The sequence below is a fragment of the Brachyhypopomus gauderio genome, chromosome 9 (assembly GCF_052324685.1).
Source record: "Brachyhypopomus gauderio isolate BG-103 chromosome 9, BGAUD_0.2, whole genome shotgun sequence".
Taxonomy (NCBI): domain Eukaryota; kingdom Metazoa; phylum Chordata; class Actinopteri; order Gymnotiformes; family Hypopomidae; genus Brachyhypopomus; species Brachyhypopomus gauderio.
Window position 1 is genome coordinate 24,261,152 of NC_135219.1, and position 24,630 is coordinate 24,285,781.

The following is a 24,630-nucleotide window of genomic DNA, read 5'->3' on the forward strand; positions in this document are numbered from 1 at the left end:
ATCGTGTCAACGCCACAGACTACCTGAGTATTGTTGCTGACCATGTCCATCCCTTTATGACCACAGTGTACCCATCTTAATATGTAAAGCCAATATTTTCATTTTTTAATTTGAAAACTAAGAACATACTATGATAAAAATAATAAAAAACTACACAAAACTAAAGAATAAACTAAACATTTATTTAGCACAGTCTGCTATTTGCTCTTTTTGCAGTTCACTTCAATTAAAAAAAAAACACAAAAATAAAATACAAAATTTTAGTGCACATAACACACAAGCAGACAGCAGCATCAGTATATTTTTAAGAATGAACATTCATAAAAAAAAAAAAACATAGCAGCAGTAGTTTTTGGTCTCAACAAACTAATGAGCCATTATTAAAGCACCAAACACATTCTGTCTGCAAATTTAGTAATCAAAATATAAATAACATAGTAAAACTAATTTTTCAATAAAAATTAAATGTAAAATCTAAGTGCACTTAACAGCATTTATTAACAGATAACTGCTTCTGTTTGTTCCTGAGAATGGACACAAGGGGGCGCTCTACCAGCCAGAAGGACAGAGCTACCCACAGCATTGCCTGTGTGCATTGTAAGTATCTGCCTCTTGGGCTCATATATCGATATATCGGTCGATCACTAGCAAGGTGTATCTAATAAAGTGGCTGGTGAGTGTACGATTACATCTGCATCCATATAGCCTATATACACAATGTATTTATATAGTGAATACATGTAAAAATGAACAATAACAAATATGAAAATGAATTTGAATAGATTTTAAAATGTGAAACATGTAATAAGCAGTTTTGGTATAGTCATTCATAGCATTATATTATGTTTAGTCTCGTTTAATTTGCACAGATTTGCAAAAATAAACAATTAGAACCTGAGGCATTTGTTCAGATCTATAATACATGAACAGTTTACTACTGAACTACTGTAAAAACAAATTATTGATGAAAACCACAATATAAATTTTAGGAGCATTCATTTTGGGACAGGACCAACAGATAACCCTGGAATGGAAACAGGAATATGAGCCCAGTCAAGACCAGGGAACACATGATGATGAGTTGAGAAGACCGCAGGCCAGCAAGTGAATGAAGGGGACATCATCTGTGAACACAACAGATGTGTCCACAAGACCAAAGGAGACTTGAGGGTCTGTGAGGGCAGAAAGCAGGCCCAATGTTTTGCAAACACACAATCTGCTATAACAAATATAGCTTGACAGCTTGAAATATAGACTTAATTACTTCATTACATTAGTAGTAAAGGGAAATTAGTGACAGTAAAAGGACATTTTTGCACTGGATGCATGAAATCAGGCAGAACTTCCAGGTGCCTAAGCCAAAGGTTACAGTGGCAAGTAGAACATTCCAAGATTGGGAGGACCAAAACTCACGAGGGAACCTCCTCCACTGGGCAGCCTATAGTAACCAGTCCTTGCTTTATTGCATTTACAATACAAGTACCAACTTCAGTATAGATGTGGAGCCTTACTCACTCCAGTTGGTCTACCGTGGACAGGCTGTTTGACATATCAGCATCAGATAATCTACCAGCAGTATATGTTTGTGTACAGACAGAACTGGGACATTTTCTTTTATGCTGTCACAGATGATCAGGTCCAGTCCAGTGCTGGGATCATCTCTGATGTCACAAGAACCGATACTTCTGTGCCAATTTGATACCAAAATTCTGAAAACATTACGGCTACTGTTTCCTGGTTTCACAGATATTCCAGACTACACAAGGGCAGCATGTTAAGTCTACACACTACACACTAATAAGTCAAGAACACTAAAACAACAACACAAATACAAGGAATGGTATCAGCAAAATCAGAAATAGCAACACGTCCACTGTGACTAACTGAAGAAAGAAAAAAAAAAGTCAAAATGGACATATTTTGCGTTTGAGTCCGCCAACCGGGGTCAAATAACACAATCATAATGCAAATATCATGAAAACCTGACACTAAAGGAGGTAACACAAATTTAGCAAAGCACCTTTAATACATAGCCTATCCACAGCTGTATAAAGGTGAGGTTTGTCAAAATGCTTGTAACCTGAAACCTTACGGTTGTTTGTGAACTGACAGCTACATTACTTATGCTCAGCATGCAATGTTCACAAACGGCTAATGTTAGCTTGCTTAGGCTAATGCAATGGTACTTCATAACCAGTAATGTACTAGAAAAAAGTTCATATTTAAAAAGCTACATAATCAAGAGTTCACTCGGCATCCCTGCTCACAATATGAATAGGCTATTAGGAGACTGTGTATAGCAACTCTGGTTTTCTTTTAGGTATTTTGCGAATCTCTGTGTACATAACACATTCTACTAGGTAGAACTGAAGTATACAACATACAATTTTTCATTGGTTTATTTTTAGATGTGGTAGCAAAATTTGTATTGAGAATTGTAGAATTTTAATTAGGGGTGGGCATAGATAATTTTTTTTTATCTAGATTAATCTATATTAAAATGGCTCATATGCGTGCTACCCAAGTAATGACTAAAAGTCAGTTTTTGAGATAGGGTTTCTTAATACAGAAGGTGATCAGGGGCTCATCTCCTGTTTCCAAAATGCATCAATGACTGTTTGAGGAAGCTGTTCTACTTTGATACTTGAAGAAAAAAAAAACATGCTCAATAAAATGTAGACTTGTGTTTAACGGTTTATTCAGTTAAACATGAATTTGTAAGCCTATACTGTACATTAAAAGGGGTTGATAACATGTTTATTCAGCTAAACATAATATTTGAAATGTAAGCCAACATTTAGTACATTTAACCTCATGGACGTAATTTGGGGGGGGACTTTTTCAAAAGCCGGTTTTGGTCCTCTGCAGTTTTAACGGTTAAAAAGAAATATTTAAATAGCGACAAATCTAGCGCTAGGACCATGCAGAAAACGACTGCTCCGAGCTCCGCTCTGTTAACACTTTATGTTCCTAAAAATGAATTTTCCATGAAGCAAACCTGGCGACTTCGTGGCTGCATCCATGTAAACACACGTACGATTTGTAATTCACAAGTTTGAAAACTCGTTCTCGCCCCTACTGTGCTGTGCAATTTGGTTAGGAATACAGCGGAGCTAAACTATCAAGTTGAAAGTAATCATAATTTGCTTACCCATTTTGGATCAGTTCCCAACCCAACTTTAAGAATAGATTAACGGCGATAATTTTTATATTGCCCGATAAGAGTATCAAATTAACGAACGCCGTTAACGCCCCACCACTAATTTTAATGTTATTGGTACTGGCCAATACATTTCTGATATTGTGATATGCCTATTCTGCAGTAGCATGCAAATAAAATAGAAAAATGTAGGTTATATCTGTGAAGATGACCACCATATATAGTGGTGACCTAGTCAAGTTAAATTTATCTATATAATGTTTTTTACAACACATGCTGTCACAAAGCAGATTTACAAGCAGATGGGTCCAGATCCCTAATGAGCCAGGGGCGTCAGTGGCAAAACTCCCTAGGCGGAGATTAGTTAGAAACCTTGGGAATTGGAATTTAGAAGAAAATTAGACACCATCCACATTTTTTATTTCCTGGACGCAGTTCTCAATTTTGGGAGATATATTTTGCCTAATAGTAACATATATACCGTATTTTATAGACTATAAGCCGCTACTTTTTCCCCCCACGCTTTGAACCATGTGGCTTATATTGAGGTGCAGCTTTTCTGTAGATTTTTCTTCACCTGTCAGGGGCGGAGCAGAAAGTTAATCAGGTGGTAGGTCAAAGTTGTAAATCAAAGAAGGAAGTGCAAATTTTCATTTAGCACATGCAAGCAGCAGGCACGACGGAGACATTTTTTCCAAGCAACATGTGTTGTGCTGAATTTCGACTCCCCTCGTTTGCACATGCATACTGCTGTAATACTGCAAAGTCATGTGGTCAGAGGTGAACTTCGGTATAGCCAGTGTGTATTTTATTTAAAATAATTAACACCCTTGAGCCAGTGTGTCTTTGGACATAGATAATGCCATGCTGTTTGCTGTGATGGATAATTAAAGTCTACACAACATTACACAAAACATTACACAGCCTGGACACACACGCACACACGCATACAAACACCAGTAAACGTGCAGAGTTGTATGTTGCAATAAAGTGCATCTGCAAAGGACACAGTGCAAACTGCATTAAATAAGGCGTATGAATATAAATACGGAGTGCAGAACAGGAATGAAAATGGGTCAGGGGTTAAAAAGGTGAGAAGACCGGGGGGCGGGGCATGTGACGTCATGGGTATACGGCGACCGGGGAGGGGGGGGCGGTGTGGCTGCTGGTGTACGGGGATACAGCGACAGGTGATGCCAAATATTACGGAGCCTGTAAGGTGACATCATGTAAAAAAATATAATAACGCGTGGCCACGACTTACTAACGAGTGCGAACAAGATAATTAAGTATTACTTTATATAAAGCCAGGTTTACCTTCCTTGGGCAGTCAGTTCGCGAACATCCCTGGGATCTGCTTGTTTTGCTGTGAAAAAATAAACTTTGTTGCCGCGTGTGAAAGGCGACATTAGTATCTCGTTCCCACGCGTTAGTAAGTCGTGGCCACGCGTTATTATTATTTTTTACATGATGTCACCTTACGGGCTCTGTAAAATATAGTAAAATCCATTAAAAAAATTTTTTTGACTGTCTTGTCAATGGATTCAATGTATGGAGCCAGATCCGTAAACGCAAGAAGCCGCTTTCGCCATTCCAGATGGCTCAGTCAAAACCATTACGTCTTAATGAACCAATAAATACATCAGCGGCGAAAATGAGTGTAAAAATACCAGGTTCACGTGTTTTTATTTTCTAACATGGGCTAAAGCACAGGGTAGACTCAAACGACAAGCGTTTACAACTTCATCTTCAACCTTTTCAGCCCTGGCGCGAATGTTATCCTCACCCGTCCCTAGATTCACCAGTTACAACTACAGACACTAGAAAAAAATCTTGTTTCTTATTTTATGTCACCGTTAACTACACGGGGTTGACGCGAACTTAATAGGTCTATCTATCTACCTATTTATCACAAGAGCTTGTGGCTCTGACAGTATTCAACGCTGTAGCGAACGGCAGTAACTTTGTTTTACCGCAAAATATGAAAACGATTGAAACCATTAATAACCCAATTAAATCCACTGGGAAATGTACGATCTGGTAAATGTAGTGGTAAATGTACGATCTGATAAATGTAGTGGTAAATGTACGCTCTTCTGCCTTGTCCGCGGTGTAGCACTAGGTCCTGCTTCTCGTCCCGCTTAGCAGTAAATGAATAACATGAATGAAGAACATTCGTATGATTGAAACGCTATTTGGCCTCTATGATGGTTCGGGGCGGAAACTGCTGGCCACTCATTGAAATTGCCGATTTCGGAAGTGCTCTGTTTGCTTATTAAGTCAATGATAATTAAAATATATACATATAATCTCCCGACCCCCCCCAACAAAAAACTCATCGGATCTACACGATTCACGTAGGTCACCCTTTTCAACTTCAAAACGGCGAATATCGCCGAAAGGTGACAGATTTTCATGCCTGGCAGAAAAGTCACTGGTTGAGACCGTAGGTACAGTTTGTTTCTGAGTATCACCAGATCAAAAGTCTTAGTGCAGTGCAGGAAGGTTCAGAGATCAGAGTGAGAGCACATCCCCAGATGTGCAGAATTTGGGTGTAGGCCAGGGGTGTCAAACTCATTTTCACCGCGGGCCATATCAGCATAATCCAACTTATAAATGTACCTACTCCTTAATGTTAAATACCTCTGAATTTATTACTTATTCAAGTTACAAATATTACAGATATATTTGTGTAAATGTAAAAAAAAAAAATGTTTGCTTGTTGCTCAATTATTATAACATAAATCCTTTAAATTTGTTAGGTTATGAAACCCACATTACTCCATCAATCAACGATCAAACTATCCCAAGTGAATAAAGAAAAATTGATCAAATATATCACATTTACTTTGTTCAAAACTTAAAATTTCAATTAACTGTGAAAATTGTGCTTCAAAAATGCTCCCTCTGAAAAAGACTGAAGCGCCGTGATATATTCAGCCACAACAAAGCAGCTTTTACTGCCGTTTCGTTGTGGTTTGTGGTTCATACCCGTTTTTCTCCTTGAAGCAAAAACATTGCTTTCCCATCTGCATCGATGTTTCTCTTCCTGATCATTTTGAGATCATTATTTGTATTTCTCAATTACACTTCGCATCGATATGGAAACACTGCAGTGTCAAGATGCCGTCACTTCGCGGGTAACATAATTGTGGGAAATGTAGTTTTTGCTCACTTTTACTTCTTTTTTGTGTGGATATTTGGCTTTTTAAGCTCTCGCGGGCCACATAAAATGCCGCGGCGGGCCACATTTGGCCCGAGGGCCTTGAGTTTGACACCTGTGGTGTAGGCCATATCTGGAAATAGCATTATTATGTCCAACTGTTCATGAGTGTGATGGCGAGTGGGGAAAAAGCTTCTCTGTAGTCTGGTGGTCGTAGTCCTCAGTTGACAAAAACGCCGGCCGGAGGGGAAACGCTGGAGCAGGTGATGTCCAGGGTGTGAAGGGAGAGATGATGTTCCTTGCACGCTTCTTGGTTCTGGAGGTGTGCAGAGCCAACAGGGAGGTTGGTTCACTCTGATGGTCCTCTCTGATGATGCACTGCAGTCTGTGGGTGTCACGATTAGTGGCTGAACTGCCCCATACTGTGACGGATGTGGTGAAAACAGATTATACGGTGGCGGTGTAGAACTGCACCATAAGCTTCTGGGGCAGGTTGAACTTTCTCAGCTGACGCAGGAAGTACAGCCTCTGCTGCACTTTCTTGATGATGGTGCCAAAGTTGCAGTCCCATATCAGGTCCTTGGAGATTGTTGTGCCAAGGAACTTGTAAGCGTCTACAGCTGTCACAGTACTGTTGAGGATGGCGAGTGCTGGAGGGGTTGGGGGGGGCTTCTCCTGAAGTCCACTCTCATCTCCACTTTTAGCTGTGTTCAGCCCCATTTGTATCTGGGTACGATAGTGTTGAAGGCGGAGTTGAAATCCAGGAACAGAACTCTTGCATAAGTTCTTGGATGGTCGAGGTGATGGAGGATGTGAAGTCCCATGTTCACTGCATAGTCCACTGACGACACACAGCTCCAGTAATTTATTGAAGATCTTTGTGGAGACAGGGGCAAGCTGGTCTGTGCAGTTCCTCAGGCAGGAGGGTGACGCTCCATCTGGGCCTGGTACCTTCCTCACTCTTTGTTTTCTGAAGAGTCTGTGCACGTCTACTTCGCAGATCTTCGGGGCAGGCTGGATGGGTGGCTGGGAGCTAGGAGGGTGTGTATTTGTGCTGTATTGTTGCGTGGAGCTGGGCTTTTCAAACCCAGGAGGGTGTGTATTGGTGCTGTATTGTTGTGTGGAGCTGGGCTTTTCAAACCTACAGTAGAAACTGTTATAGTCGTCAGCCAGCTGGTGATTCCCTATTGTCTGGTGGGGGGTTCTCTTGTAGCCTGAGATTGTGGAGGCAAGTCCAGACAGCTGATGGCTCATTTGTAGACATCAATCTGCTCAGCTTGGTGGAGTAGCTCTTCTTTTTCTCCCCCCATGCATGATGTGTTAACTGCATTGATTGCTAAAAGAATTACTGCAGTATTACATGTAATACAGATTTGCATGGCCCCACATGATCAGTTTTCAAATGGTAGCATTAACTAGTGAATGAATCATATAGCATCACAGTTGCAGTAAAAATTTTATTTAAAACATTTTTCAGACTGAATTTACAGGAATGACATGGCATAATAAACATAAACAAGGAACATTGTCAAGGCAAAAACCAAATAAGAAAACAAACTTAAGTACAACATGAAATGATGAAGTGATGATCATGAAGTGATGATTCAAAATGGCACTGCAGATGGTGACTGACAGAATCTCCATCGTGCTTTGTTTGTATGTTGGAAATTTTATCCTAGCCCAGTCTGCCAAATGTATTCCACTTGGAAATGGCATTGAAAATGGATTATAAATGCTAGCTAGCCAGTTAGCTAGCATCTACAGTCCACTTACAACATTTGAAAGTTTCATTAACATGAAAATGTTAATGAAAGTAAGTTGTCTAGCTTAATGTTAGCTAGCTAGCATTTACAGACAACTTGCTTTCATTAACATGTTCATGTTAGTGAAACTTTCAAATGTTAATGAAAGTGGACTATAGATGCTAGCTAACCGGCTAGCTAGACTGTAAGCACTAGTTAGCTAGCAACTTCATGTTAATTAAACTTTCAAATGTTAGTGAAAATGGACTGTAGACGCTAACTAGCTAATCAAAATCAAATTTTTACAAGTGAAAATGTAATTGCTACTAGACCAAATGGATTTTTTGTTTATAAAATCTACAATGGCTTTTCTGAACTCCTCTACTGTCTTCACCATGTGGGCCAGTGGCGCAATGGATAACGCGTCTGACTACGGATCAGAAGATTCTAGGTTCGACTCCTGGCTGGCTCGAAATCTTTTTTTTACATTTTATTTTTCCTTCTCAAAAAATCTCATGCTTTAACACTGCTATCAGAAATAGCAAGGGTACACTCAAATGAAAATAATATAGCAATTTCTGTTTCTGTAAAATCTGTACAATTTAAAAGCACACTGACTGTCCTTGACAAGATCCCTGTAGCTGTCCCATATGGTCTAGCGGTTAGGATTCCTGGTTTTCACCCAGGCGGCCCGGGTTCGACTCCCGGTATGGGAAGTGTTTATTATAGATAAGCTAAGTGAATTAAGGGGGGTAGTTAACAGTACAAAAACCATGGCTCAATCAGTGCTAAAGCTATCTCTAGAGTGTACTTTATTTTGTAATACCATAAGGATACATTAAACAACAACAAAAAAAACAGTACTTTCTATGTAACAATGTCTCCTAAATGATGTAAATGTTGTTTATAGGTGCACTATTAAAAAAAAAATTTAAATTAAAAATTTTTAGTTTTTTTTAATGTTTTGAGAAGAAAAACTAATTTTAATTTTTTTTCTAAAACGATTTACAAGTCAGAATCTCTGTTCTTCTGATCTGTAATCAATTGTTCTTGTCTAAAGACTCATGTTGACCTCAAAGGACCACCCACTATTCTCACTAACAACAGGGCCAGTGGCGCAATGGATAACGCGTCTGACTACGGATCAGAAGATTCTAGGTTCGACTCCTGGCTGGCTCGAAATCTTTTCTGCCTGATTTTTCCAATGCTGTTTGCCCTTAAAGAAAGTCAAGTATTATTTCACATTAATTTGACTTTTAAAACATTCTTGAGTGTAAAAGGAAAATAAACATACCCTACATATACTGAAAAAGTATTGTACATGTGATGCATAAGCTTGCCACTAGGGTGCAGCAGAACCTTTTAAAAGAGTTGCTGTAGTTGCACACTAAAGATCAGTTTGTGGTACCTGTGTTTAGGGCCACATGTGGTTCATACTGACTGAAAAAAAAATCTACCCGTTTCCATTTTCTCAATATGAGGAAACCTTACCAACTATTAATGAATGTGGCATTGCACTTGATTTATGTATTACACCAAGTGATTGTTTTTATGTGGTCTGAAACTGATGTAATGTTGCCATCAGAACTTTTTCAGACCAATCATAGGAACACCAACATGGCAAAGTTGGAGTTTGATTTTAGAATGTTCCAGAAAATTTACAGAAGACCTGGGTGAATATATTAGAACATGTATACGGTAACAACAAGGTAACCTTTTAGTGTCCGATTCATTATCGAGGAACAAACCACATTAACACAAAAGGTGTGTCAGTTTAGACATAAGTTCAGAAAAGCTGTTCCAAAACAGTAATGATTTCATTTTACAACACATTACAACCATTTTACCCTACTCATAAAAAAGTACTTTTTCTTCTTGTCATAAATTTTTCGAGTGAATCCATTTAAATAGTACATAAATTGTTACAATGAAATACAAATTTCAATATCTTAAAACCCATAGCGGAAATATGTCCAGGTAAAGGCATCTTGTCAGCGGTAGATTTTGATCAATATCTGAATCAGAATAACTATTCTCTCCAGATGTAGTTACAGAGTACCGGATGATGTCAGGACAGAGCTGCTTCTGACCAGTTAGCCCTGCTGCTGTGCACACAATCTGCTGCAGTCTGCCATTTGAGCAGGAGGGGAGGAAGAGCTGAACTTCACTTAATCAGATTCTTTCAATAGTAGATGTGTGTAACCGGTGATGTCAGTAACGCATTACTCTAATCTTACCACTTTGTTCAGTAATATAATGAGTTACTGTTTCCAGTCCAGTAATCAGATTAAAGTTACTTATCCAAGTAACTGCATTACTATTTTTATTTTCCTTAGTAAAAATATATATTTTTGCTTTCTTCTTGGCTCAGTTATACTTTTGCGTCTGACCGTAGCGCTCGACTCCGCGACCCTGTGAGAGCGGAGAGTACGTTTTACACGTCGTTCTGTGCGGTGTTGTCCGTAACGATATGTGGTAGCGTAAAGAAACACCCCTCAAAAACAGGAGAAGGAACATTTACCTGACCAATTTTAATGTTGCTTTGTGTTCCAGATTTGAAAAGTGCTGGAATTTTGGCTAAAGCAAAAATGCTTGAAATGGTAATTGCATTTTGTTTCACAACAAATACCTGTCTGACTGAATAGTTCGCTTGTATTACGTTGACAAATACATTTACAAATAATACCATGCAGCGACACAATGTCAGGAGATACATTACTTTGTTACTGTTAAAAACGCACTTCCAATAAAGTGAGTATTGGAAAAACTCATTTTGCTAAAGTAACTTGTAGTCTAATAGTTACTTTTAAAATTAAGTAACCAGTAACGCAAGTTACTTTTTACAGGATTAATCAGTAATCAGAAATCGGATTACTTTTTCAAGGTAACTAAGCCATCACTGTGTATAACTGAGAAACTGATGGAGAGATTATGAATTTTGGCTAAGTCCTCAGGAAGAACACAAGGTGATGAGCTTTTTTGGTGATGGTTGTGTTCATGTTCCATTTAGTATGAGTGGAGATGGTAAACCTTGTAAATTAACCTTGTAAATCCTGTAAAGTGCTTTGTGACAACATATGTTGTGAAAAGCGCTATACAAATATATTTGATTTGATTTGATGGTGGGACCTCGGAATCTGAATCACTAGTATTTCTGAATTATAATGGCAGATGAAGGGGTGGGTTACTTCTACTATGTGTGTGGCCAGTACATGATTCTGTCGCTGTTATTAATGAGGCCTACCAGGCCCACTTGTGCCATCAACAAATTTCATCAGCTTGATTACATGGTCACTAGAGATTAACTCAATGATGTGCACTGAAGAGGGATGAGAGTACACAGTCTTGAGAAGCCCCAGTTTAAGGGCTTAAGGGCTCTTACAGGTAAGGTCCCAGGTGCACAAACTGTTTTGTTGAAATGACCCAAAGTTGACAATGCCGTGGTTGACAGTTCCATTCTGGCACAAATGTATTGAAAGTAGAGCTGAAGTCTAACAAATATGACTCTGGAAAAGGTATTTAGAGAGAACAGATGATAGTGTAGAACCTAGCCACTTGGGTGCACACACCAGTGTATTTTAGTGCCGGTCCCAAGCCCGGATAAATAGGGAGGGTTGCGTCAGGAAGGGCATCCGGTGTAAAAACTGAGCCAAATCAAATGATGCGGATCAAAAATATAAATTCCATACCGGATCGGTCGAGGCCCAGGTTAACAACGACTGCCACTGGTGCTGTTGTCCAACAGGGCATTAGCAGAAATTGGACTACTGTTGGGACAAGGAGGAGGAGGAGAGGGGGGGGGAAGAGGGTTCTGAAGATGAAGGAGAGGAGGCAGAGCAAGAAGGTGGAGGTTAGAGTTGGTACGTTGAATGTGGGCTCTATGACAGGTAAAGGGAGAGAGCTAGCTGATGCGATGGAGAGGAGGAAGATAGATATACTGTGTGTACAGGAGACCAAGTAGAAGGGGAGCAAAGCCAGGAGCATTGGTGGTGGCTTCAAACTCTTTTATCATGGTGTAGACAAGAAGAGAAATGGAGTAGGGGTAATCCTGAAGGATGAGTTTAGTAAGAGTGTAGTGGAGGTAAAGAGAGTAAGTGACAGGGTGATCTGTGTAAAGTTAGAGATTGATGGGGTGATGATTAGGGATGCACCGAAAATTCGGCCACCGAAAATTTTCGGCCGAAATGGCTTAAATTTGCATTTTCGGTTTTCGGCCGAAATACTTTCATCACCGAAACAACACGGCCGAAACAATGTACTGTGATGACGCAAGCAAAAATCGCCACCTGCACGCGCTTATTTGGATAAAGCTAGCAAAAAAGTTTTCCAGTGATGGCGCCAAGGCAAAGGACATTACACCAAAAATTATGGAACTCGCTGCCAGACGATCAGCCGTTCTCTGTCGTAGGGATTTCGTAGGCTAATAGAGCACATTGAGCCCCGTTATGTTTTGCCGATCAGACGACATTTCTCAGAAGCGTGTTTACCTGAGCTGTTTAATGTTGTTGCAACTCACGTCACGTTTTTATGAGAGAATTTATATTTATCTTTCAGGCCAGTCAGTTATAATTAAATTTAACTCGTATAAAATACATATATTTATCCTCTCAGATAAAAACGGTCTGCAAGCGAGTTAAATTTAATTAGGGGTCGGCCGTTGTCAGCGTTATCGTCGTTATCGGCCCACCACTAATTTTATTTTATAATATGCATTACTGTAATGTCAGTGCTAAATAAATATTTTCAAATGAAATTTTGTAGTTGATTTATTCTTTGAATAGCAATGCCTTGATTTTAGTGAGGTTAGCCATAAATCCAGTGTTACTAATAATTGGCATAATGTAGGCTATTTCGGTGTTTCGGTTTTCGGCTTTCGGCCTTGGTTTCCTAATTTTCGGTTTTCGGTTTCGGCTAAGAATTTTCATTTCGGTGCATCCCTAGTGATGATGAATGTCATCAGTGCTTATGCTCCTCAGGTAGGTTGTGATTTGGAGGAGAAAGAAGATTTCTAGAGACTTAGATGAAGTTGTTTTGCAGGTTCCTAAAGATGAGAGAGTGGTTATTGGAGCAGATTTAAATGGACATGTTGGTGGAGGGAACAGTGGTGATGAGGAGGTGTTGGGTAGACATGGGGTTAATGTAAGGAACACGGAAGGACAAATGGTGGTAGATTTTGCAAAAGGGATAAAGATGGCTATAGTTAACATTGAGAAAAAGGAAGAGCACAGGGTAACATAAGAGTTGGGGAAAATGCACACAGGTCGACTATATCCTTTGGAGGAGACGAAACCTGAAAGAGGTTAGTGATTGCAAGGTGTTACCAGGGGAGTGTAGCTAAACAGCATAGGATGGTGATATGTAGGATGGTTTTGGAGGTGAAGAAGAGGAAGAGAGTGGAATCTAAGACCTAAGGCAGGTACTGGGTAATGGTGGTGGTGTTCTGGATACCTGGGATGAGACTTCAAATGCAGTGAGGGATGTGGCTAGGAAGGTACTTGGTGTGACCTCAGGACAGAGGAAGAGAGACAAGGAGTCATGGTGGTGGAATGAGGAAGTTCAGGAAAATTTGAGAGGAAAGCGGTTGGCTAAAAAGAATTGGGATTTTCAGCGAGATGAAGAAAGTAGACAGGAGGTACAAGGAGATGTGTCGCAAGGCAAAGAGAGCAGTGGCAGAATCTAAAGAGAAGGCATATAGCAAGCTGTATGAGAAGTTGGACACTAAGGAAGGGGAAAAGGATCTGTACAGATTGGTCAGACAGAGAAACCGTGATGGGCAGGATGTGTAGCAGGTTAGGATGATAAAGGATAAAGACGGAAATGTGTTGTCTGGTGAGGAGTGTGTCTTGGGAAGGTGGAAGGAGTATTTTGAGGAACTGATGAATCATGAGAATGAAAGGGAAAGAAGGTTAGAAAAGGTAGAGGTTGTGAATCAGGAAGTGCCCCAGGTGAGCAAGGAGGAAGTTAGGGCTGCAATTCAGAGAATGAAGTGTGGTAAGGCAGTTGGACCGGATGATATTCCAGTGGAGGCATGGAAATGTTTGGGAGAGACAGCAGTGGAGTTTTTGACTGGGTTATTTAACAGAATCTTGGAAGGTCAGAAGATGCCTGAGGAGTGAAGACCAAGCATAATTGTGCCGATTTTCAAGAATAAGGGTGACCTTCAAAGCTGTAGTAATTACAGGTGAATAAAGCTGATCAGTCACAGCCTTAAAATCTGGGAAAGAGTAGTGGAAGCTAGGCTTAGAGGAGAGGTAGAGATCTGTGAGCAGCAGTATGGTTTCATGCCAGCTAAGTGCACCACAGATGCTATGTTTGCTTTGAGAGTGTTAATGGAGAAATATAGGGAAGGACAGAAGGAGTTACATTGTGTGTTTGCTGACTTGGAGAAAGCTTATGATAGAGTACCGAGACAGGAATTGTGGTATTGTATGAGGAAGTCAGGAGTAGCAGAAAAGTATGTGAGGGTGGTGTAGGATTTGTATGAGAACAGTGTGACAGCAGTGAGATGTGCGGTAGGAATGACAGATGGGTTTAAATTTGTGGTAATACTACATCAGGGATCAGCCCTGAGTCCCTTCATGTTCGCAATTGTCATGGACAGACCGACGGACGAGTTTAGGCAGGAGTCCCCTTGGACTATGTTTGCTGATGACATTGTGATCTGTAGTGAAAGTAGTGAGCAGGTGGAGGTGAGCTTGGAAAGATGGAGATATGCTTTGGAGAGCAGGGGAATGAAAGTGAGCAGGAGTAAAACAGAGTACATGTGTGTGAATGAGAGGGCAGATGGTGGTCAGGTCATTACAAGGAGTTGATTTGGTGAAGGTTGACGAGTTTACCTACTTAGGGTCGAGGGTACAGAGTAATGGAGGAAGTGAAAGAGAGGTAAAGAATAGAGCGCAGACAGGGTGGGGTGGATGGCATAAAGTGTCTGGGGTGATCTGTGATAGAAGGGTGTCAGCTAGAATGAAAGGAAAGATCTACAGGACAGTAGTGAGACCTGCTATGTTGTATGGACTGGAGACAGTGGCACTGACAAAGAGACAGGTAAGGGAGATAGAGGTGTCTGAGATGAAGATGTTGAGATTCTTATATGGAGTGATGAGGAAGGATAGGATCAGAAATGAGTTTATTAGAGGATCAGCACATGTAGCATGTTTTGGAGATAAGGTTAAAAAGTTAGATTGAGATGGTTTGGACATGTACAGAGGAGGGAGGAGAGGTATATTGTAGGGGTGGGAATCGTTTACTATCTCACGATTTGATTCGATTTTGGGGGCCACGATTCGATTCAAAATCGATTTTCGATTCAAAACGATTTGATTTATAAAAATGTCTGCTTCAGTCTATAAAATCTGCATGATCTACTACAGTCTGCTTTGCAAGACAGAATGACAAATACAGAAAATTAAGTGTCTTTCACATTTACTTAACAAAAATAAAGTGCTTTGGTAAAATAAAATGGTTTTTGTTTTGTTACCAAAATTCTTGAGCTTCATTTTGCGAGCTCTCAGGGCTGGCTCGGGTGCTGTTCCCCCAGCCGTTGCTAGGGGCACCAGAGTCAGTCCCAGACTAAACCAGCGTAACCGTACACAGCCAGGTCCCTGCTTTCTCTGTGGTTGCTTATCGTTTAATGGTCTCGCCACCTCTCTGTTATGCTTTCTCTTTACTTATTCGAGTATTTATCTCCTGCGTCGCTTCCTGACCCATCTCAAGTTTTCCCAATCCTGTATTTCTTCCTATCCGTTTTGCCTTTATTTTTGGGAAGGGTTTTATTTTGCTGCGGCGTTTTTTGCCATGTTACTGCGGCGTTACTTCTGCTGGCGTCCTTGGTTTCGTTTTCGCGTTGCATTTATCTGCGCTGTTTTTTAGTTACTGTTGTTATTTTGTTTCTTCCTCCCGTCTCATTACGGTTGAGTTATTTTTCACCCGTTGTATTTTCCGCGTTGTTTCTTTGTTTCTATTTACTCCGTGCCCTCACGGTTTTGGTTTCTATTCATTTGCGCGTCGAGTCTTCTGCGTTGTTTTGTTTGTTCATTTTGGGTTGTTGTGCGCGTTTCCCTCTCGCTAATACATTTGACAAGTATCAAATGTCTTAATCTTGCGAACCAGCACTTGGGTCCACCCTTCTCTATATTATTTCTCACCCATCTCTATATTAATGCTCCCGTGCTCACCGCGTTACACAAGCCTTGCACATGAGCTACATTGTGTCCAGCTCGGTCTTCCCTGGCATTCGGTAAAAACCAAAATGAACCCATATTTTTGCCTTAAATGAAGACGGGACAGGTTGAATATCTCTTTCCTCCATCTGTTTTGAACCTTTTCTGCGCACGAGTGTGTCCCAGAACCTGCTGCATAAAGTCTCGCCTAATTTTGTAATTACATAACGCGAGACTTCACCACGACTTAGAATCAATTTTAGGACATTTAAAATCGATTTTGAATCGTAGTAAATGAGAATCAATTTTTGATATATGAATCGATTTTTTGGCACACCTTTAGTATATTGGTAGACCTAAGAGGAGGTTTATGGATGCAGTGGTAGAGGATATGAGAGTGGCTGGTGTGTCAGTGGAGGACACTCAGGACAGGGCCAGATGGAGGAGTTTGATCCGCTGTGGTGACTCCTAAATGGGAATAGCCAAAAGAAGAAGAGGAAGAACCTTTGCAATTACAGAGGTCAAAATGTTTCCTGTAGTTTTTCACCAGGGATTTTGACCCATCTTTAATCCTTTAACTGAGGGCAGGAGGTTGTTCCACAAATACTCACAGTACATGGTCCCGGTCATTCTCTCCTTAATACAGTGCAGTCATCCTGTCCTATGTGCAGAAAGAACACCCCCAAAGCATGATGCTTCACAGTAGGGATGTTTTTAGATGGTACTCATCACTCTTTGTCCTCCAAACACGGCGAATGGGAATAAGACCATGAAGTTCTATTTAGGTCTCATGTGACCACAGAACTTTCTCCCATGACTCTTTTGGATCATTCAAATGGTCATGGGTCAACTTAAGACGGGCCTGGATGTGTGCTGATTTAAACAGGGGAACCTTCTGTACCATACATGACTTTAAACTATGACGTCTTAGTGTATTACCCACAGTAACCTTGGAAACAGTGGTGCCAGCTCTCTTCAGGTCATTGACCAGCTCCTCCCATGTAGTCCTGGACTGATTCTTCACTTGTCTTAGGATCATTGCTACACCACGAGGTGAGATCTTGCATGGCGCCCCAGTCCGAGGGAGATTGACAGTCATATTTAGCTTCTTCCATTTTCTACTAACTGCTCCAACAGTTAATCTTTTTTCATCAAGCTGCTTGGCAATTTCCCCATAGCCCTTTCCAGCCTTGTGGAGGTCTACAATTTTGTCTCTGGTGTTTTTGGACAGCTCTTTGTTCTTAGCCATGTTAGTAGTTGGTAGGGTGGACGGGTGTCTTTATCCAGCTAACGACCTCAAACAGGTGCTTCTAATTTAGAATAATAAGTGGAGTGGAGGTGGAGATTGTCAGGTGTTCAAATACTTATTTGCAGCAGTAACACACAAATAAATAATTTAAAAATGATACACTGTGATTTCTGGATTTTTTTTTTATTATGTCTCTCACAGTGGACATTCACCTAAGATGAAAATTTCAGACCCCTCCATGATTTCTAAGTGGGAGAACTTACAAAGTTGCAGGGTGTTCAAATGCTTATTTTGCTCACTGTATGTACTCCGATAATTTTTCTTTGTCACGCGGGACGGGAGGAGGTTGACCGCCATCTCCGTTATTGTTCGCCCCTTCCATTGAGCCATTGTCCATTGCAATTAAATCCCTTAAAACCTTTCAGGGTATATTGCGTTCTGTTATCAAATTGAAGTTGTCATTATATGCAGATGATTTAATGTTTTATGTAAACAATCCCATCTGTAGACTTCCTTCAATTGTATCACTTTTTTGAAGAAATTTTGTTCATTTTGGGAGTATAGGCTCAACCTCCAGAAGAATGAATGTTATCCAGTGAAATCGCTAGCACTCTCACTGAGTCAATCAACATTGCCCTTTAAGTTTGTTCCATCGGGCTTCAGATATCTGGGGATTTTAAAAACTTGTACACTGCCATCTCTTTTTCACTCTGACTTCTCTCCTTTGCTTAACAAACTTAAATCAGATTTGGAGAGATGGAGGTCTCTTTCCCTTTCATTTGTTGGTAGGAAAAATTTAATAAAGATGAATGTTTTGTCTAGATCTCCACAAACACCCCTGCTGTGTGTGTATGTTTGGGCGTGTGTGTTTATATAAGTGAATAGAGATTATGTTTAAAACCAAAAGAAAAATTGAGGTTGTTTTTGTTCAGTGATTCATTTGAATTGTGTCTTATGAAATAATGCAGGTATGTAATCATTTGTGTGAGGAAAAAAAGAGAGAATTTAGGATCAGATGAATCCACTGTTATGGTGTAAAACAAATGGAGCACAGTGTCCAATGCTGGCAAAGCTAATCCTTGTTGTACACTGGATCAGTTTTACATGGAAATCTCTTCCTTAATAAGCCTGCAGGTAGGGCTGAACGATTTTGGAAAATAATCTAATTGCAATTTTTTATCTATAAATTGCGATTGCGATTTAAAATCGGGATTTTTTCCCCATTGTTCCACTTCAGGCCTGTGGTTGGCGCCAGAGCGAACTACTAACTTTTTAGTCTAACTGTGCGTTCACACCGAAAGCGATAAAATCGCTCTCCGTGGCCGAGTCGCCAGCATCGCGTCGCGTGAGGGCGTGTCCAACATCACGCCTGCATGCAGCACGTGACAGATATGCAAATCACGTTTTTAAAGCAGGACGCAGTATTTATTTTAATCTATTGATTACAGGACACACGATTATAAAGGAGTGCGTGTATAAAACATAGTGTGTGTATAAAACACATAGTATATAAACCTAAAATGTTTATGTATTTTTTTTACTTTTTACCCCAGACCCGAAGATCAAACAGGAATTTAAAAAATCATAACCAATAATAGGGTATACGCTAATTTATTGCAGATGTTTTTTTAACAAATGAACAGTATTCCCTCCAAAAATAAACATCGTAAAGTGCGGGACATCCAGAGACATCCACTATTAATCTCTCCTCCATTTTGCAATCGGAACAAATAATCAGTAGGAACCAAAGTCAGAGGTGCGGTTTCGGAGGAGGGTGCAAACATACTTTCTGATTGGTAGTCGCCGCCGCGCGTCACTGCTCATTTGCATAAAGTTGAGCCAAGCTCAACTTGTTCGCGTCGCTCGAATCGCTCACTTCGCGTCGCGCCGCATCGCTGGGTGTCGCTCACTCTCATTGAAAATGAATGACTTCCGGTCGCCGTGTCGCTCTCGTCGCTTTCGGTGTGAAAGCAAGTAAGTAAGACGCTCAATGCATGAGAGTTGGCAACCCTGCAGGTATAGCAACTTGGTTAAAATATGTGCGTGAGGGCATTTGGTAGCGCATATCCAGTGTGTTTAACAAAGCCATGAAGCCGGGCTTGTTCACTACATTAACGGACATCATGTCTTTCACTATGAACTCCATTACTGCCCGAGTTATTTCAGCGTGCTGCTTCAAATTACATCCATAAGGAGTTACAGTTTCAAACGGTTCGGTCAGTGAACCCTGTCTGCTGGACCACGGTCAAGCTATCCGCGCTTTCGCGATTCATCCGCGCTTTAAATCTTATTGCGCCTATATGCGTGATTTTACGGTATTTCGCTGCTCACCGCATACTAAAGCTGTATAAGCGCAGAGAAACACTTTTGCGTATTTGAAGATGCAGCACTGGTCGTTGGCATTTTAGCCTTACAAATATCATACGAGGCTTTGTGGTAGTTTTTTTTATGCTGAAGAAGGTTTGTAGTGTTATCTCGCGTCGTAGCAACAGTAGCAAGGCACGTTTTGCAGGGTACCTGACGTTGAGCAGCATCTTTTTAAAAGCCAAAGTAATTTCACACAACTGATGTGCTGCCCCTCTTTGGTATTAGACTTTCAGTTGTGTCAGCTTCCGTCGAGCCTGAAGCCATTGTGCAACAAGTTAAAGTGCGCTGTGTTAACTTCACTTCTCCACCTCTGCCTCCTGCTCGGGTTTGCTCCGTTCGTCTTCGGCTCGGCTCGCTCCCAAGTCACGTGACCAGTTTAAATCGCAGCCTGTGCGATTAGACAATCGCGTTTTTAAAAATCGCGAAATTATCGCAAATGCAATTAATCGTTCAGCCCTACCTGCAGGATCTCACTTTTCTCATTGATCTCACTGATGCTCTCCCATGTAGTGCATGGAGTATAAGCTTTACCATCCAGACTAATAGCTAGGCTTAAATGGTTCAGGGAGTCATAATATCTAACTGCTGGTCACCCCTACTCATAGTACACTTGTGGGGCAGTCATGGCCTGGTGGTAGGGAACTGGTCTTGTGACCGGAGGGTCGTGGGTTCGATTCCCAGCCCTGACTGAAGTGCCCTTGAGAAAGGCACCTAACCCCAACTGCTCCCTGGGTGCCGGGCTAGGGCTGTCCACCGTTCTGGGCACGTGTGATCCACAGCCCCCTAGTAATCAGTAGGGTTTCTGGTGTAGGGTTTCTCAAAATCTATGAGACTAGATATTTTATTGCCAAATGTGATGCAACATCTGCCTGGAAAATCTGAATTTAGCAGCACCATTACCACAAAGTTATGCACACATGTTGGCAACGAAGGTGGAGATTGGGACATTGATCCAATGTTGATCCCAACTAGGCTAAACCAATTAATAAAAGATACACTACTCACTAATAATGAGGTATATTTGTCTTTCGGGTGAAATTTATGAATTTATGGATGGTCGCATCATTTATACCTTGATGAGCTGGATCATCACTGACGATGTGTCCAAGCTGCACCGGCAAGGTGTTTCAATTGATAAGAATTTTTCACATATCGGCCACACCGGTTTAAATAGCCTTCACGTGTCTGGAACGCAGCGCGGTTGTTAATCGTTTCTCAAGAGACGCTTTTTATTGCTGCACCGCTAAGCACACATGCAACAGAGCGCAAATCTACCTTGCTGAAAAGGAAGGACGTTCTGAACCACAATTTCTCCCAAACATTGAAGTAAAAAAGGAACATTTGCCAAATAAAGGAACCGTGTTTGTTGTCAGGAAGTACATCGGGTTTTAAAGGTCAGACGTGGACCAAACACAGTCACTTACTGCAAATGCTGTCGAGCAAAAGTTTTCGCGGCTGGTGGTAACGATCAATCTGCTGCACCACCCATAAAGCTGCTTAAACTTGACGCATCGCGATCAGCGTGAGGGTCCGCACGGCAAAAATGACGCAAACGCGGTGGCTCCGCTGTCATGCCGCGAGCTCGTGCACCTCTCGATTTTTGCACTTCGCGCATGCCGCTCTTCAGCGCTGTGTTTTGCGCCAAGTTATGTTTACAGGGTTCATACAACATTACGGAACTTTCAAGGTCCATTTCAAAATTTTTCAGCACCTTCAGCTTAATTAAGTTACTTATACAAATACACATATGGTCGAAATTATTCAAAATTATTAGATTTTAATCACACTAAAAGAGATGGTACTGTCTCCCCAGTATTCGACTGCTATTATTATTTTTTTTGTTTAAATATTATGTTATTTAAAAGGTAAGATATTTGGGACTTTTCAGTACAATACAACTATTGATAAACAGCCCTGTCTACTTTGTCTAAATACCTCTTATTTGTAATTAAGAAACTGGTGTGCAATTTATAATATTATGTGTAGCTGGTTCACATAAGTTGCATAAACCTACAGTTTTGGTGCTGTCTGAAAAATGTTTTAAATAAAAGGTTGAATATGATTCATTCACTACTTTAGTGCTACCATTTGCAAACTGATCATGTGGGGCCATGCAAATCTGTATTACATGTAATACTTAGATGGAGACATTTTTCTAACAGTGGAATAGGGTACTCTTAACCACTCTACTGCAGAAATTATTTTCGTAATCAGTGCAGTCAACACATCATGCATGGGGGGGGAAAACCGATATAATTTCTAAAAAAAAAAACGTGATGTAGAATTTTGGTCATACCGCTCAGCACTAGCGTTTAGGTTAAATAAGGTGTCACAATAAGGGTCTAGTCAGAATCGACCTACTGTGTTCACTTTTCTGTCTCTATTGACATGCACTTGTATGTGAAGGAATTCAGCCTAGTACTGTGTAGTTGCATCTTAACTAGGCCTGTGTTGAAAAAATCGATTTTCCGATTTAGAATCGATTCGCATATGATGATCTGATAATCGATTCGTACGTCCAAAGTTTTAAAAATTAAAATAATTTTTTACATTTCCCCCAGCGAACTTTTACCCCCGCCTCGTCACTGAATTCACGCAGGCGTGCTCAGTCCAACTAACTGTAAAGCAACATGGTGTCGGGCAGTGCCGGTAACGATGATAGTCAAATCGGAAATCTAAAAACAGAAGGACAGTTTATCCAGTGTCAGTGACTATTTACAGTTAGTCCATGTCACTGACAGTTTACCCAGTGTTTTTACAGTTTAAAAAAGTTTAAAATGTTCTTGTAACGTTGGGCGCAAGGCGATGGACAAGTCGAGACAGAATCCTTTGCACTTTCCAAGTCGTTACGTTTATTACATTTACCGAAGCGCAGACAGTGCACATAAAACACACATAAACGACACGCATAGGACGCTGCGCGAACGCACATTAAGTAGACAAACCACACAAACCCCATGTGATGACGAGACGAGCCACAGGTGAGACGGATGATCTCAAGATGCACCCGCACAAACGGAGATACACAGACGACGTTAACACGCCCAAAAGGGAGGGGTCAGGGACCGTAACGTGACAGTTCTGTTCTTATATTCTCACTTTAAAGAAAAATACACGTTTACATTTTATACTTTCAGTTTATTAAGTGTGAGCATTTTTTAAATAAAAATGTCTTTGGTAGCAATAGCTTTTAGGTGAATTCTTAATTATTTCAATCATAATAATAATGCACTGGTTAGTGTCCCAGTAGGAGTCCACTGTTGCAGATATAGACACCTCAAAGATGTCCTCTGTTTATTGTCCTGGATTACCTTTCTTGAAGGTAGATTTATGATTACCCTTTTCACCAGTCTTCCAGCCATCAGTAACTACCAAATACCAGTAACTATTTGCCGATATAATACTAGTTTTAACATGTTGCTTCTGTACACAGTCAGGAAACAGCTCAAATACATTTTTAATAACACTAAACCCCGAATTGGATCGAATCAATTAAATCGGATTAAATCGAAATAAATAGATTCTTAATCTTCAGAATCGGATCGATTCTTGAAATTTGAATCAATACCCAGCCCTAATCTTAACATTAGGTAACTGAATAACTGAAGTTGCTTTTGACTTTATCTGGGCAGCAAAAATATAAGACATAAGTAACTTGCTAACTAGTTAACTTAATTTTAGTTAAGCTAAAGGCATCTTCAAGTGTTTCCACACTTTAAGAAAAACCTAGAAAAATACCTTGTGTCGACACATGTATAGACACATCAGTTCGCAAACTGCGGTTGCTTTTATAGCTACGCAACTAGATGTTAACTAGCTAACGGTTTAAAAATGCAGGACACCTAAGATAAATAACGTCAGTTAAGACAGCCAACATGGCGAACATAGCAACAGCTAACATAGAGGAGAGACTAAAACAACCGAGTAACACCTGTTAAGGCCCATGAAAATGAACAACGTCCTATTATTTAAATAAACATGTTACTGCTAATCTAGTATCTAGCCACCAACCACTTAGTAAATTAGCTAACATAGCTAGCCAGACAACATTAAGGAGCTTTCTGTAGCTACCTAGCTTTCATCTGGAATGATTGACAGTTCTGTGACATATATCACTTTTACTGATAATTTAAGAAAATGTCAGTATAACAAAACGATAGACTAAAATATCCAAACTAGAACGAGAACAGGCTAACTGTTCACACCAGCTAACATGGCTAGTTAGGATGCTAGCTGGTTAACATTAGCTAGCATAAGCAATGTTAGGTTTGACTAGAGGGAATAGAAAAGACTTCAAATGCATGAAATTATAAACATGAACCGTACAAATGAGATTTCACACATACGAATACCACTTAAATTAATCACGTACCTCGATCTGAAGCTGTTTTACGCTCCGTCAACGGCCAAACGTTGTTGAAGCCCGTTTGAGCGAGAGCGAGTACAGCAGCGCCGTGAGGACCAACGACCTACAGACACCACAGGCGAAACAATAAATGAACTAAAGTGACTAACTTAAATCATAACTTTAATGGGTTGTCTTATTAACTTACCAGCGCAGTAAATAACAATTTAATGTCATTTGATAGTGATGTTTTATAAATCTGTGATGAAACTGGCTGCACTGAGATATATTACGACGCTGAAGTTGGTTACATATGATTGGCAGTTTGAGATTCGTTTGGTTACTTATTCGCAGTTTGAGATTCGTTTGGTTACTTATTCGCAGTTTCAGATTCGTTTGGTTACTTATTCGCAGTTTGAGATTCGTTTGGTTACTTAGTCGCAGT

At 40.4% G+C, this 24,630-nt stretch overlaps 1 long non-coding RNA gene and 3 other non-coding genes across 4 annotated transcripts; 3 read left to right on the forward strand and 1 right to left on the reverse strand.

The window, feature by feature from the left end:
- Nucleotides 1-359: 359 nt before the first annotated feature.
- On the reverse strand, nucleotides 360-24,630 carry LOC143522597 (uncharacterized). The gene is made up of 3 exons (XR_013133070.1): nucleotides 24,394-24,630; nucleotides 24,213-24,309; nucleotides 360-1,172 (listed from the first exon to the last, which is right to left on the reverse strand). It is a non-coding gene; the product is annotated as an uncharacterized LOC143522597 (long non-coding RNA).
- On the forward strand, nucleotides 8,465-8,537 carry trnar-acg (transfer RNA arginine (anticodon ACG)). Its single transcript has one exon. It is a non-coding gene; the product is annotated as a tRNA-Arg (tRNA).
- Nucleotides 8,710-8,781, forward strand: trnae-uuc (transfer RNA glutamic acid (anticodon UUC)). The gene has a single exon. It is a non-coding gene; the product is annotated as a tRNA-Glu (tRNA).
- Nucleotides 9,172-9,244, forward strand: trnar-acg (transfer RNA arginine (anticodon ACG)). The gene has a single exon. It is a non-coding gene; the product is annotated as a tRNA-Arg (tRNA).